This window comes from Eschrichtius robustus, chromosome 8 (assembly GCF_028021215.1).
Source record: "Eschrichtius robustus isolate mEscRob2 chromosome 8, mEscRob2.pri, whole genome shotgun sequence".
In the NCBI taxonomy this organism is placed as follows: domain Eukaryota; kingdom Metazoa; phylum Chordata; class Mammalia; order Artiodactyla; family Eschrichtiidae; genus Eschrichtius; species Eschrichtius robustus.
This window is the reverse complement of record NC_090831.1, coordinates 91,011,933-91,026,386: the sequence shown is the minus strand read 5'-3', so window position 1 is coordinate 91,026,386 and position 14,454 is coordinate 91,011,933.

The window sequence follows — 14,454 nt, the reverse complement described above, 5'->3', positions numbered from 1 at the left end:
ACTCTGGGTAGACGTAGAATATGATGTTCCTCCTGTAGTTACTTTGGCCATTCATTTAGTCAACAGGTTCACATCTGAAATAAATGGCAAAGCTTTGCAAGAAACTCAGTGGAAATGATTACTCAAGAATGTATTTATTAAGCAGATAATAATACTCCCCGTTGTTCAAGAGGCTTTGAGAACTACCAGAGTATTTCAAGAAATACAAATGTAAGTATATAGTAATAATGAAGGATACCACCCATTGGGTGCTTCTATAATCAGACACTGTGATATTTGTATTAACATCTTTACCTTACTGATAAATCCTACTTTGCTTTTGATTCTCAGAGTAAGTGACTTGAAATCACACAGGATTCAATCTATCTAATGCTTTCTACACAAATGTGGATATTCTTGGGAAGGCACCACGGGCACTTCGAGCTGCCCTAACATTAAGTTGGGAAGGTACTTTAGAGATGAGCTAACCTACCCATTGATGATATGTACAGACTTTTTTCCCCTGAATCCTGGGATAGAATAGTGGGCTTTTTTCACCTCCTGATGATTCTGATAGTTTAAACATCTCTCTCTAGAGGTAACATCCAGGACTTGTAGGCCTATCTGCAGGCTAGTGACCATGTAAACAGGCTCCAGTGCGGTGACCTCTGGCTGTAGAATCCTTCCAGAGTCAATGGGCCATGTCCTTTGCTTACAGAGCAGGGTCAGCTTTCCAACTTTGGGGGATCTTGTCATGCTGGCAAAGATCATTAGGTACAGTAGCATCTACTTTTCTTCTTCTGTAAGCTTGGTTTTCATAATAACCTACTGATGTCTTGAATGTCCTCTATCGTCCTAGTCACCCAGGGCCTGCCTAAACATTAATCTTCGATATGTATATGAGATGACAGAGGCGTCAAAGTCATAGCATGGAGTTCAATGAATGCCTCTACTGCTACATCCCAGTCATTTTTTAGTGGAATCCATTCAACTGAGGATGCAAACTGACTGATTCTGCTATAGTGGCAGCACAGAGCTAACCCGTGGAGTCAGTCCTTCCTAAGAATGCTGAAAGATCCTAGATGTAAAGGTACTTTCATCAAATATTTGTCTATCATTGGGGAGAAATGCCAAAAACAGGTCCATTGTTGAAGTCCTTGGTGATTCCATGCTTAGTACTTTATTTTACTGTACCCTATAAGCTAGATATTGATACTTATAATACCAATCCAGGGTCATTGAAAATATATAAAACAAACAACAGATATCCTTGAGTCGTATCTCTTCTAATCACATGAACTAAAGCCATTGAGGCTTAATTTACACCCAAGCTAGAAACGTAGAACTTTATAAAAGCTGTGTCTGCATTTTCCTGGAGATATTCCTCTGAGCTTTTATAAAATACTTTTAAGAGACTCATTTTTAGGATTTATCAATTGTTTTTATGTTTTCTGTTTTATGAACTCTTGTGGTATAAAATGCCCTAGTTGCTTTTTGGTACCATGTGAAGTTTGGATGATTATAAAGCTATAGGAAATATATAGAAAATAACTCATTGGTCTAAGCTGGAGTGGGGAACTGTTCCAATGCCACTGACATACATGGTAGAAAAGGAACCCCTGAAAAATTACAAAAACAATCATTTTCATCTTTAATGAGTCAGCCATTAAAAAGTAGCTGGCATCTTAAAGGCTCTAGAAGGTCCAGATCTTATAGGCGAAGTATACATTTTTAAACAAATAATTTTAAAGAACGGTTTAATATCCGATTCAACGTCTTAGTTAAAAACTGCATATTTTAAAATGTTTATTGAGTACTTATTGAAAGCCAGACACTGGGAATAGAAAGTAAACATTGACTGAATTGTCAATATATTGTAATTGCATGATTTGTCAATTTGCTATAAATAGATGGCAGTCTAAAATGACGTAGAATTAGGGAGAAAGTCACTAATACAGCTGGTGTTATTCACTTACTCAAAAATCTTTTAAAAAATACTTTCTATGTTTCTATCAACGTACTAGGCACTAGAAGTACAATGTAAGAGCTGAAGAGACTCACACATCCACACACATCCAGAGTCCCTGCCTTCAGGTTCTTTTCAGCGTAATGCAGGAATAGAGAATATGTAGGCAGCTATGAAACCATGTGATGAGTGCTGCCAAAGAAGCACAAGATGGGAGACCATGTAACCCACTGCAGGGTTCAGACAAAGCTTCCTGGAGGTGATTATGTATGAGCGCCATCTTAAACAAGAGCAAAAGTTAGCTAAGCAAGAAATACGGACAACAGCAGCCCAGAGAGAATAACGTTTGCACAAATATCTAAGAGAGAGTCGATGGCACTTGTGGATACCCTGATTGGTTCAGAACTCTATATTAAGCCAAGAGAAGGGGAAGAAGAGGAGCAAAGCGTAAAGCTGGAGAGAATGGTCTTTGGAAGCCATACTAAGGGGTTGTATTTTATGTTAAAGACAGTGTGACTTCATTAAAGGGGGGAAGGTGGACTTGTTCATATTTACATTTTAGAAAGATTATTTTTGAGGTAGGATAGAAAAATGATGGGAGAGAGTCAAGGATAAGCAGGAAAACTAGGTAGACTGCAGTCATTAACAGGAGAGACAGTGAGAGGTTTCATCCTAAGCGGTGACCTAGCCCCTGCTCCACACCTGAGTTGGTATCTCAGGCCTAGTGGTAGAAGTGGTGAGATGTTTGTGGATGACAGGAGACTTGTCCTGGGACCACCCTCCCAGGTACCTCTCAGGCTGAGAAGAGGGCAGGGGAGCTGTGGGCGGGACCAGGATCACACCAGACAATAGCCGGCCTGCCTGAGGGCTGAAGCCTGAGGCCTTAGGGTTGCCGGCTGCACTCCCTCCTGCAACTCAGCTCATTCTAGGAAACTTCCGTGGTGACTGAGGTATCAGTTAGCTTTGCAGTGTTCAAAACTGAACTCCTCTCTGCCTGTTTCTGAAAAAGGCCCGAGTTTGGGCTACTACAGATTCTCTGGATGTCTTGGCACATGGACTGACCCACACCCTCCAATCCTGCCAGACCCCTTGTACAAATACCTCCACTTTGAGTTCTTCCATCTCATTCAGAAAATAAACAAATAACAACCCCCTCCCCAAACACCCAACAAAGAAACAAACGAACAAAAACATGGGAGAGGTAATGAGATGATGAACTAAGTGACAATCAGGAAGGTGGAGGAGGGGAATAAATAAAAGGATATTAAAATTAACGTTGTTTGGTCATCCATTGAATAGGATAAGATTTTTTTTTTTAAAAAAAAGGAAAGGGTCAAAGGTGGTATTCAGTTTTCTGGCAGAGGCTTTCATGAGGATAGGGAAAACAGGTGTGGGAAGAATGGGAACAAGTGCTGGTTGCAGAGCTCAGGAGTTGGCATTCTGTGTTCCAGGTGTCTGTGGGACATCCAGGTGGAAATGTCCAGTGGTCACTTGAATATATAGGTCTGGATTACAGGCAAGAATTCTGGGATGGAGACAGTTCTAATAATAATGAGTAGCTAACATTTTTGAGCAGTTAACCTGTGCCAAGAACAATTCTAGGCATTTTTATTTTTACTTACTTATTTATTTATTTAACATCTTTATTGGAGTATAATTGCTTTACAGTGTTGTGTTAGTTTCTGCTTTATAACAAAGTGAATCAGCTAAACGTATACATATATCCCCACATCCCCTCCCTCTCACCCTCCTTATCCCACCCCTCTACTCCAGGTGGTCACAAAGCACCGAGCTGATCTCTCTGTGCTATGGCTGCTTCCCACTAGCTATCTATTTTACCTTTGGTAGCGTATATATGTCCATGCTACTCTCTTACTTTGTCCTAGCTTACCCTTCCCCCTCCCCATTGTCCTCAAGTCCATTCTCTATGTCTACCTCTTTACTCCTGTCCTACCCCTAGGTTCATCAGAACCTTTTTTTTTTTTTTTTTTAGATTCCATATATATGTGTTAGCATACAGTATTTGTTTTTCTCTTTCTGACTAACTTCACTCTGATTGACAGACTCTAGGTCCATCCACCTCACTACAAATAACTCAATTTCATTTCTTTTTATGGCTGAGTAATATTCCACTGTATATATGTGCCACATCTTCTTTATCCATTCATCTGTCAATGGACACTTAGGTTGCTTCCACGTCCTGGCTATTGTAAACAGTGCTGCAATGAACATTGTGGTACATGTCTCTTTTTGAATTATGGTTTTCTCATGGTGTATGCCCAGTAGTGGGATTGCTGGGTCTATAGGTAGTTCTATTTTTAGTTTTTTAAGGAACCTCCATACTGTTTTCCATAGTGGTTGTATCAATTTACATTCTCACCAACAGTGTAAGAAGGTTCCCTTTTCTCCCCACCCTCTCCAGCATTTATTGTTGGTAGACTTTTTGATGATGTCCATTCTGACCCGTGTGAGTTGATACCTCATTGTAGTTTTGATTTGCATTAGAAAGCCCAGAGATAAACCCACGCATGTATGGTCACCTTAGCTTTGATAAAGGAGGCAAGAATATACAGTGGAGAAAAGACAGCCTCTTCAATAAGTGGTGCTGGGAAAACTGGACAGCTACTTGTAAAAAAATGAAATTAGAACACTTCCTAACACCATACACAAAAATAAACTCAAAATGGATTAAAGACCTAAATGTAAGGCCAGACACTATCAAACTCTTAGAGGAAAACATAGGCAGAACACTCTATGACATAAATCACAGCAAGATCCTTTTTGCCCCACCTCCTAGAGAAATGGAAATAAAAACAAAAATAAACAAATGGGACCTAATGAAACTTCAAAGCTTTTGCCCAGCAAAGGAAACCATAAACGAGATGAAAAGACAACCCTCAGAATGGGAGAAAATATTTGCAAACGAAGCGACTGACAAAGGATTAATCTCCAAAATATACAAACAGCTCATGTAGCTCAATATCAAAAAAACAAACAATCCAATCCAAAAATGGGCAGAAGACCTAAAAAGACATTTCTCCAAAGAAGATATACAGATTGCCAACAAACACATGAAAAGGTGCTCAACATTGCTAATCATTAGAGATTCTAGGCATTTTGTATGTATTTAAGTCTCAACCACAATTATATTATTTTCCCATGTAAGAGATTACAGTGAACTGATGCACAAGTGAAGTAAAGTTTCTAAGATCACACAGACTGTGTGATCACAAGTGATCACACATCACTTGTCACTGATCCCTATGTGGGACAAGGTTGGTAAGCCAAGGTTTTACTGGAGTCCTTGGTGAGCAGTTAAAAATGGAGAAGAAAGAAAAGAAGGAAAACTTACGATATGTTAAAGCATGAATGAGAGGTAAAGAACTAGAAGTAATGAGTGTACATCACTGTTTTCTCACACAAATATCCAGGCCTTACTGGCCACTGAGGATAAAATGGGATGACCTTAACCTTTTGTATTTTATTTGTCGATTCCTACATAACCATCAAAATCAGGAAATGCATTGATAAAGTTTTCCCATCTAATGATCAAACTCCATTCAAGCTTTAACGTATGTCCTTAATGTCTTTTATAGCAAAAGACATCCAGTCCAGGATCACACACATTTGTCATTTCTCTTTAGTTTCCTTCAGCTTGAAATTGTTTGTCTTTCCTTGGTTTTCAAAGACTTGATACTTTTGAAGGTTACGGGCTAGTTATTTTGTAGAATGTTCCTCAGTTTATCTGCTGCTTCCTCATGATTAGGTTCAGGTTCTGCATCTTCAGCAGGAATGTCACAGAAGTGATACAGTGTTCTTATTGCATCTATTATGTGGTACATGATTTCCACTTTTCCCATCATTAGTGGTGTTAGCTTTGATTCTCTTGATTAAACTAATATCTGCCTGGATAGTAGCTGTGAAATTACTCTTTATCTCTTTGTAATCAGTTTTTTTATGGGGAGGTATTTTGAGGTTATGTGAATATCCTACTCATGATCAAATGTTTGACTTATTCACTTATTTATATCAGTACGAACTCATGGATTATTATTTTATTCAATTGGTTATGATCAATACTGTCATTTTCTATTTTGATGCTCAAGTTATGCCATATTTGACCATCGGGAGCCACTTGAAGCTGGATTCTACACCCTTTGACGTGTCCCCACCCTCCTATTAGCACATTCTTATTTTTTAGCAAAATAAAATTCCCAGGCTCATCTTGTACTTTCTCTGCTCCAGTCCTGGAAGCAGACTTTTCCCAAGAAGCCCTGGTTCATTTTAGTGAATGGTATATAAAAGCCAGATCATGACACCACTTTTACTGGAGTATTGCCACTCAGGACCTTAAATCCCCATTTCCTGTGCCAGGTTATATAATACTTGAATGAAGTGTATTCAAGAATGTTGAATAATTGATAGAGAAATCTTTTCCAACTTTAGAGAAAATATTCTTCCCCTTCATAGGATCATAGCCTTTCCTTATGGACAATTTATCCAATATCAGTACTTTCTGCGTCAATCAGATTTATATAACATTGAGTATTGGAACCAGTCCGGTTCCCTCTTTCAACGGCTCTTCAATGCCAGGTGCAGGTAATCCACCTGGTAACAATTCCATGTCCTTTCTGCAGGCATCTAACTTCTTTAACTACTTATCTCTTTCCTTAACCTCTTGAATAAGAATGCCCACAACTCTCCCAAGACCAAGCAGCATTTTGCAATACTGGTCATTCTAAATTTATTCAGGACCAAAAATAGTTCTCATCTCCTCCCATCACATAAACAAAGGCAAAGAACGTCTCAGAGATGTTCATCTACTCCAGAAATACAGAACAGTTTGTATTACCAACAGAATACTTAACTTCTAGGTCCAAAAAAATATCAGATTTGGGTTAACAGTGTTCTGTTCTCCACAAGAACAAAGGGAAATGCTTGCCTTATATTTATCTAACAAAGATGTCATTATTTTTCCAGAACAACAACAAAAAACCATTTTATTTTGCCCTTAAAAAATCTGCTTGCTATTTTGAAATGACAAAGTTTCTAGGGTCTATGGTTTAGGTTTTTCAGAATGATTAGGGCCAAGTGTCTCAGCCAGGATACCCCCAACTGCATTTTTAAGAATTTTAGACAGTGAAAGGCAAGATATTGGCAAATAGTGTGGATTGAGGGTGGGTTGAATCTTTTTAATGTGGAAAAGAACTAAGCATATTTACAGGTTGCAGAGGAAGAGCCCATTAGCGGGGAGAGACTGGTGAGCCAGAGAAAGAACACAGTTGTTGAATCAGGTTCCTGAGGAGATAGGGCCTACATTTTGCATGGTGCTCAGTGGTGACATATTGGTAGCATATAAAACAAACCTAGAGATTTCCTAGTCTCAAGCTTTTATACGTGATTTGGACATACTATTTTCTTAGTGGTGATATAAGCTAAGGCTTCAGGTAGTATCTGAGCCCTTACAAAATGGGTACATGTGAGTCTCTGCTCAGACTGTCAGAGCCATCCCGACAGTGTTCTGAAATGGGGAAAGCTCTGGAGCCCCTGAAATTTATAGCACAAGGGGATCTTGTGTGGCACCTGACTGGCCAGTCACCAGGGAATCACAATTATATACTACTCTCCCCACTCCCACCACCAGGGGTTAGTAATGGGAGATTAGAAGTTCCTTCAACATGATTGGATGATTGGAGACAGAATCTCTGAAATTAGCAGTAAGAGGCTTGGTCAAGGAATCCTTCTTGAACTTTTGCCTTCACTTCCAAATTAACTTTCTCTTCTTACACAGTACCTTACCCGGAAATGTAGTCACAGTGTTTCTTTTGAGTCAGTGCTTAGCCTTGCTGCAGGACAGTTTAGCAGGTGACTAACACTTCACTCCAACTTTACTATATTGAAAGGGATTTATTACAGGATTTTAGGTGATTTATAGAATTAAGAGAGTTGAAGAAAGAGACTTGAGTCTGAGTGTCTAGGAATGGTTCCCAAACTACAATGCAGAACAGGACCACCAAGGGAACTTCTGCCCCTGCTTCAATTAGAAGCTGCCTGGGGAATTAAGGTGTTGCTATGACAATCACCTGGCTCCAGAACCACATTTTTTCTGCTAGATGTATCCCAGCCTCTCCATAGTTCCAAATTCAAGTCTCATGCAAGTACATCTAGTTGAGAGACCTCACATTACATCCCAAGTCCTAGTATTGAAGGAAATCTTACTGTCCACCCTCTGAAGTGCAGAAGACACACTAGAAATAAAGTAAATTGGATAGCGAATGGGCCAACATCTACCACAATGTTCTACCTATATTCTTGCAGTTAAGGTTGATGATTCCTTTCACCAGAGATATTACTTCCTTGGCCAGTGGCTGTCAGACATCAGTCACCACTCCTCATTCTTAATGGGTTATTGCTTGAGCTCTAATATTCCTTCCAAATTGAAATGGGGAAGAAGAAACCTTAAGTTCAAATTTCTTACTCTAGCCGGACAGTTTTCATTTTATGCAAATAAGCGGCATGAGAAGGAAATCCACCCTTTACCTATGACTCTAGTCTCTAGAGTTTTTAGCATAAAGGACCAACTACAACGTTCCTAATGTCTAAAAACTGACAGTCTTAAGTTCAAAGAGGCTTAGGCTTTTTGAACAAAAAAACTAAGGCAAAGTCTCAGTTCAAATAGACAATGATACTGCATTTGCTTGAAACAGGTAAGAAACAGAAATCAGGCCACAGGCCTGAAAGTGTTAATGCGTTCCAAAACCATTTCTTTTTCATCAAACTCCGGTTTGAGTTTGAGTGTGCTTAGTTTCTAAGAACAAAGTTAAAAAAGTACAAATGACTGAAACAAAAGTCTGAAGTACTGGGGAATATTAAAGAAAAAAACATTTACACATGTGTGAAGAGGCTATAAAATTATGCTTCTGGGTCTTGAAGAGAAAATTTATAAAAACTTATGTAGATTTTGTATGGATGCTGGGTTTATTATATTTTGAGTTACTATCCTAGTGAGATCATAGAATAAGGTCACGACTCTGGTTACAAGTTGAAGCCTTTTCTAAACAGTATAAACTTCCCCAGTATCCATCCCCTAGGGAAGAGATGGAATGCTAGACAAGGATATGAAATTCAGAACATATTGTAAAGCAGAGGTCCATGTGGTGCTGGTCTACGGGCCAAATTCAGTCAGCAAACAGGTTCTATTCAGCCAGAACTATGTAGGGGTTCACATGTTATTTTAAAATTTTTGCTCTCCACTTTGTAATCTGCTTTATTTTTTTCACTGTCAAAATTTCCGGATTATAATATTTCAAGTAAAAATCCAGTTTCCCATCTTTTTTCGAAGTTCTTATAACCTTGGTCCCACAATCTGTAATGGTGACAACAGAGAGATCTGCAATGTTGCTGTCCCCAGTTTGTTGGGAACCCACCACGCTCCCTATGGTCTCTTTACCTGGCCCATTGCACTTCTTTAGATTTTCTGACAGGTGTCTGTATACATGTGAGTTAGTAATTTCTGCCTAAAAGGGTCAGCAAAAGGAAGTCCCACCTGTCATTTGGCTCAGTCTCTTAGACATGGCCTTAAATGATTCCAGATGAGGTAGAACGCTCACCTCATGAAAGAGGCATACAGAGGGCTCTACAGGGGACAGCCAATGCACAGAGCCTGCTGCAGTCTGCTCAACAAACATTTGTGAAAGGAATGAGTAAGTGATGCAAAAAGAAAATCAAACTGGAGGAAAATTGATGAGTATGGCTATCAACTTTACTCATTTAAAAGCTGATTATTGTTTCTTACAGAAGCTGGATTCTGTTCTTATTTGTAGCAAGTTTTCATATATTAATTGAACAAACATTTATTACTTATATAAAGCACTGTAATAAGTGTTATGAGAATATACATTAGGCATCACTGCTCCCAAGAAGTTTAATCAAAATGTATCTATAAAATGGCCAAAATTACCCCTTTGATAGTAATTAAAAAACAATTAGTAAACAATAGTAAATAGTAATTAAACAATTTGAGTCCTATTTACACTACTTTTATTGATTAATCATTTCTTTTAATAATGTTATGCTTTTGAATATTACAAACATGTTTAAATTTCACGCCTACCTGTTTTATGGTAGGAGAATTAGCTGAATCAACTCTTACTTGAACCGATGTGTAAAATGCAAAAGGTTTCCCTTCATGGAAAAGATAATAAAAGTGAACCATGCATTGTCTAAGTATTAATTCCTATTATGATGCTTAAATAGCCTTTAGATTAATATCAATTTAATAACAAGCAGTATGGTCTTGGTTAGGAGCATTAGATTACACAGTCAAGCTGTCTACCTTGGGTGAGTCGAACTGATCTTGGGCAGGTCATTCAATGTCTCTAAGTCTTAGTATTCATTCACAGCTGTAAAAAGCAGATCATAACACTTCGGTGTCATTGTGAGGTTTAAATCAGATAAATTTAAATTAGTACTATGCAACCACTTAATAAGTGTTCTGTAAGATAAAAAATTCTAATGAAAGCATTAAATAAATCTTTTTAGGTCATTGAACCATGAAAAGCCAGTTGACATATGCCAAAATACGTAACTAGAATCCTTTGAAGTAAAAATGGGTTTTTTTTCCCTCGATAATTTAGAAAATATAAATTTAATAGTTAAATGATTAGTCCATTAATTTTATTTTCCTTTTAATCTCTAAGATTAGTCTCTAAACTTTGTTTTAGAGTCAGATAAAGTATTTAGACAATTCAAAAGTCAAGTCTACAAAAGATTTATTTTAAAACATCAAAATACTGCCTCTGTCCACTCCTCTTTTCTTAGATAAGTGATAACACACTGTATACGCCATTTTCCACTGAGCTTTTTAGCTTAAGAATATACCCTGAAGATAGCTCTGCAATGGTACATATATTCCTCAATCTATTTTATAGCTGCTTAATACTCAACTGTGTGTATGTAACATAGTTTATTCAACCAACTCCTTTGATGGATACGTATTTGGATTATTTCTGCTTGGCCAATAGTGCTTCATGAATAGCCTTGTGTATACAATAAGAGCATCTTCGGATGGCTCTCTAAGATAATTTCTAACCTAATTGAAACTTAGAAACATCCTGTAAAGTCTAGGAATTAAAATACTTCATGGAATACTGGGTTATTGCCTATATGACAGGCGTACTCTTGCCTTTGTATCTTATTGTGACAGCATAACAAGCAGTCTGCCTCTTCAGGAAATTAGATGATTTGCTAAAGTTTTTTGCTCTTTTTCTCTCATTAGTTACTGAAGATAGCTTTCATCTCTCTGCCTCAATGAGATGCCAGGAAAATTACTTAGTAGAAAGCTGACATAAAACATTTTTCATGGCCTTTATTGCATTTCCTCATTCTCACACATTGTAAGGAGAAAGAAATTTTAAGATCTTCTTTCTCTCACCTTTCTCCAAATTTTTAACCACTTTAGTAAAAAATTATTTTCTTATTACAGCTTTATTAAGCTATAACTAACAGCATAAATTCATCACTTATTTCAAGTCTATAGTTCAGTGTATTCTTTTATATTCAGAGCTGTGGAACCATAACCACAATCCAATTTTAGAACATTTTCGTAACCCCGATAAGAAACCCCAGATCCCATTAGCAGTATCCCACCCCCCTGACTAGTTCTAGGTGCCTATTAATCTACTTTATGTCTATAGATTTGCCTATCCTAAATATTTTACACAGATGAAATCAACAATATGTTGCCTTTTGTAACCAACTTCCTTCACTTAGCATAATGCTTTTGAGATTGGTCCATGTTTTAGGATGTATAAACACCTTGTTGATTTTTATTGCCAAAAAATATTCCATTGCATGGATATACCATATTTTGTTGATCGATTCATCACTTCATGGATACTTTGTTATTTTTTCCACTTTTTGACTATTATGAATAACACTGCTATGAATACTAGGTACACGTTTTTGGACAGATCTTTTTCTTTTTCTTGAATATGTACCTAGGAGTGGAATTACTGAGTCATGTGAAAATTCTATGCATTTAACTGCCAAACTGTTTTCCAATACAGCTGCAACATTTACATTCCTACTAGCACAGTGAAATGTATGCACAAGGGTTCCATTTTTTATACACTTTCACCAACACTTGTTACTGTCTGACTTTTTGAAGTGTATCTATCCTAGTGGATGTGATTTGGATTTGCATTTTCCTGCTGGCTAATAATGTTGAGCATCAACATGCTTATTGGCTATATAAATATCTTTTCCAGAGAAAGGTCTATTTAATTCTCTGCCAGTTTTTAACGGGTTCAATTTATTTTTTATTGTTGAGTTATAGGGACTTTTTATATACTCTGGATAGTAGTCTCTTTTCAGATACATGATATACAGTATTTTCTCCCATACTGTGGGTTGTATTTTCACTTTGATAATGTACTTTAAAGCATGAAAATGTTTAATTTTAGTGAAGCCAATTATCTATTTTTTGATTACTTTTGATTTTGTTGTCATATCTAAGAAACCGTTTTCTGATCTAAGGTCACAAAGATTTACACCTATGTATTCTTCAAACTGTTTTATACTTTAGCTCTTACATTTGGGTCTTTGATTAATTTTGAGTCAATTTTTGTATACGATAAGGGTCCAAATTCACTCTTAGGGATGTTGTTATTCAATTGTGCTTGAAAAATTTTATTGAAAATACTATCCTTTACCCATTCAACTGTCTTGGCACCTGGGTCAAATCAGTTGACCATAAATGTATGGTTTATTTCTGGATTGTCAATTATATTCCATTCTCTATATGTCTCTCCTTATGCCATGACCACACTGTATTGATTACTGCAGCTTTTTAGTAAGTTTTAAAACTGGAAAGGTTGAGTACTCCAACAGACACAGGAAGTAAACCTAGAAATACAGATCTAGGTCAGTTATGAAGGAGTTTTCATTTTATTTTGTTTGGGATATTTAATCAGGAGTATAACATGATCAGATTTGACTTTTAGGAAGATAACTGACAACAAGATGGAGGATCACTTGGGAGAAGCAGAGCCCCTGTGGCAAAAAGACTGGTTAGAGGGCTGTTGCAACAGTTGAAAGAGGATGAGATAGCCACTAAGACAAATGACTGTAGGGAAGATTTGGATAAGATAAATTTAATCAATATTTAACAGACAATGAACATAAGTGAGAGGGATATCAAAAATGACTCCAAGATCCCAAAACAAGATTTCAAGCAAGATGTCTGGGAAAACAAGATAACATGCTGACTTGCATGCTAAGTCACTAAATTACTGACCTAAATCTTGACCTGGGTCAGGAATGGTCTAAGAGCCTTAGATGGGGTTGAGCCTGCCAGTGGGCACTCACTAATTGGCCCCACATTAGATGAACTGGGTCAGATAGGTCATTGCATTGTGTTAAGAGCCAGCTTCCATTTCTCCATCTCATTCCTAAGGATATTATAACTTGGTCACATTCCTTGTGGAAGTATGTCTATAGCATCCCCTTAACCTGCCTGTCATATAACCATCCCTTAAAAAGAAACAGCACATTTCACCTGGCTGAAGTTTTTCTCTGTAAACTAATATCTTGCTAATACATTTTTTTCCCAACCACTCAAACCCATTTAAAACAGCCATTCAATAGTTTTGCTAGGTATTTACATTAGGACTGTCACGTCATAGTTTTCCAAATGTAATTTTCCCCTATTTTTGAAAGAAATCAGAATGACATTTGCCAGCCTTCCATCTTCTGGATCATCTCTTATTTTTTATGATTTATAATCAAACACCAACACTTAGATTTCCAGGTTTTTTGAGGGTTATTGGATATAAGACATCTGCCTCTTGAACTTACTTAAGATTCACAAATGAGATCCCCAGGACTATTAACCTAGTATTGTGCGTTCATTCCCTCAGGCAGATATAAAAAACCTGTTTATCTGGAGTCCCATAAGCAAGCTGGAGAGCAGTAGATGATGGGATTGGGGGGGGGTGGTAGGAAAGGGCCAGATCATATAATGCAAATTAGCATAGACTGAAAAACTTCTGAATAGATGAGTCTTAATGACTGAATGTGTCCCCCCAAAATTCATGTTCACCCCCAAATTGATTGTATTAAGTGGTAACGCCTTTAGGAGGTTATTAGATTTGGATGAGATCATGAGAGCAGAACCGTCTGCAATGGGATTAGTGTCCTTGTAAGAGTTACGAGAAAGCTTGCTGCTTTGTGTGATTGGAGGATTCTATGAAAAGGCAGCAATCTATCAGCCAGGAAAGTGGTCCTCACCAGACAGTGGGTCTGCTGGCACCTTGATCTTGGACTTCCAGCTTTCAGAGCTGTCAGAAATGTTTGTTTTCTAAGCCACTCAGTCTATGATAATTTGTTATAGCAGCCCAAACTAAGACAATGAGCAAAAAGTCAACTATTTTATACTCCCAAGCTGGTTTGCCCACCATGTGTTTACTTAGCATCAGATCACAATAATAACAATACATATTTATTGAGTT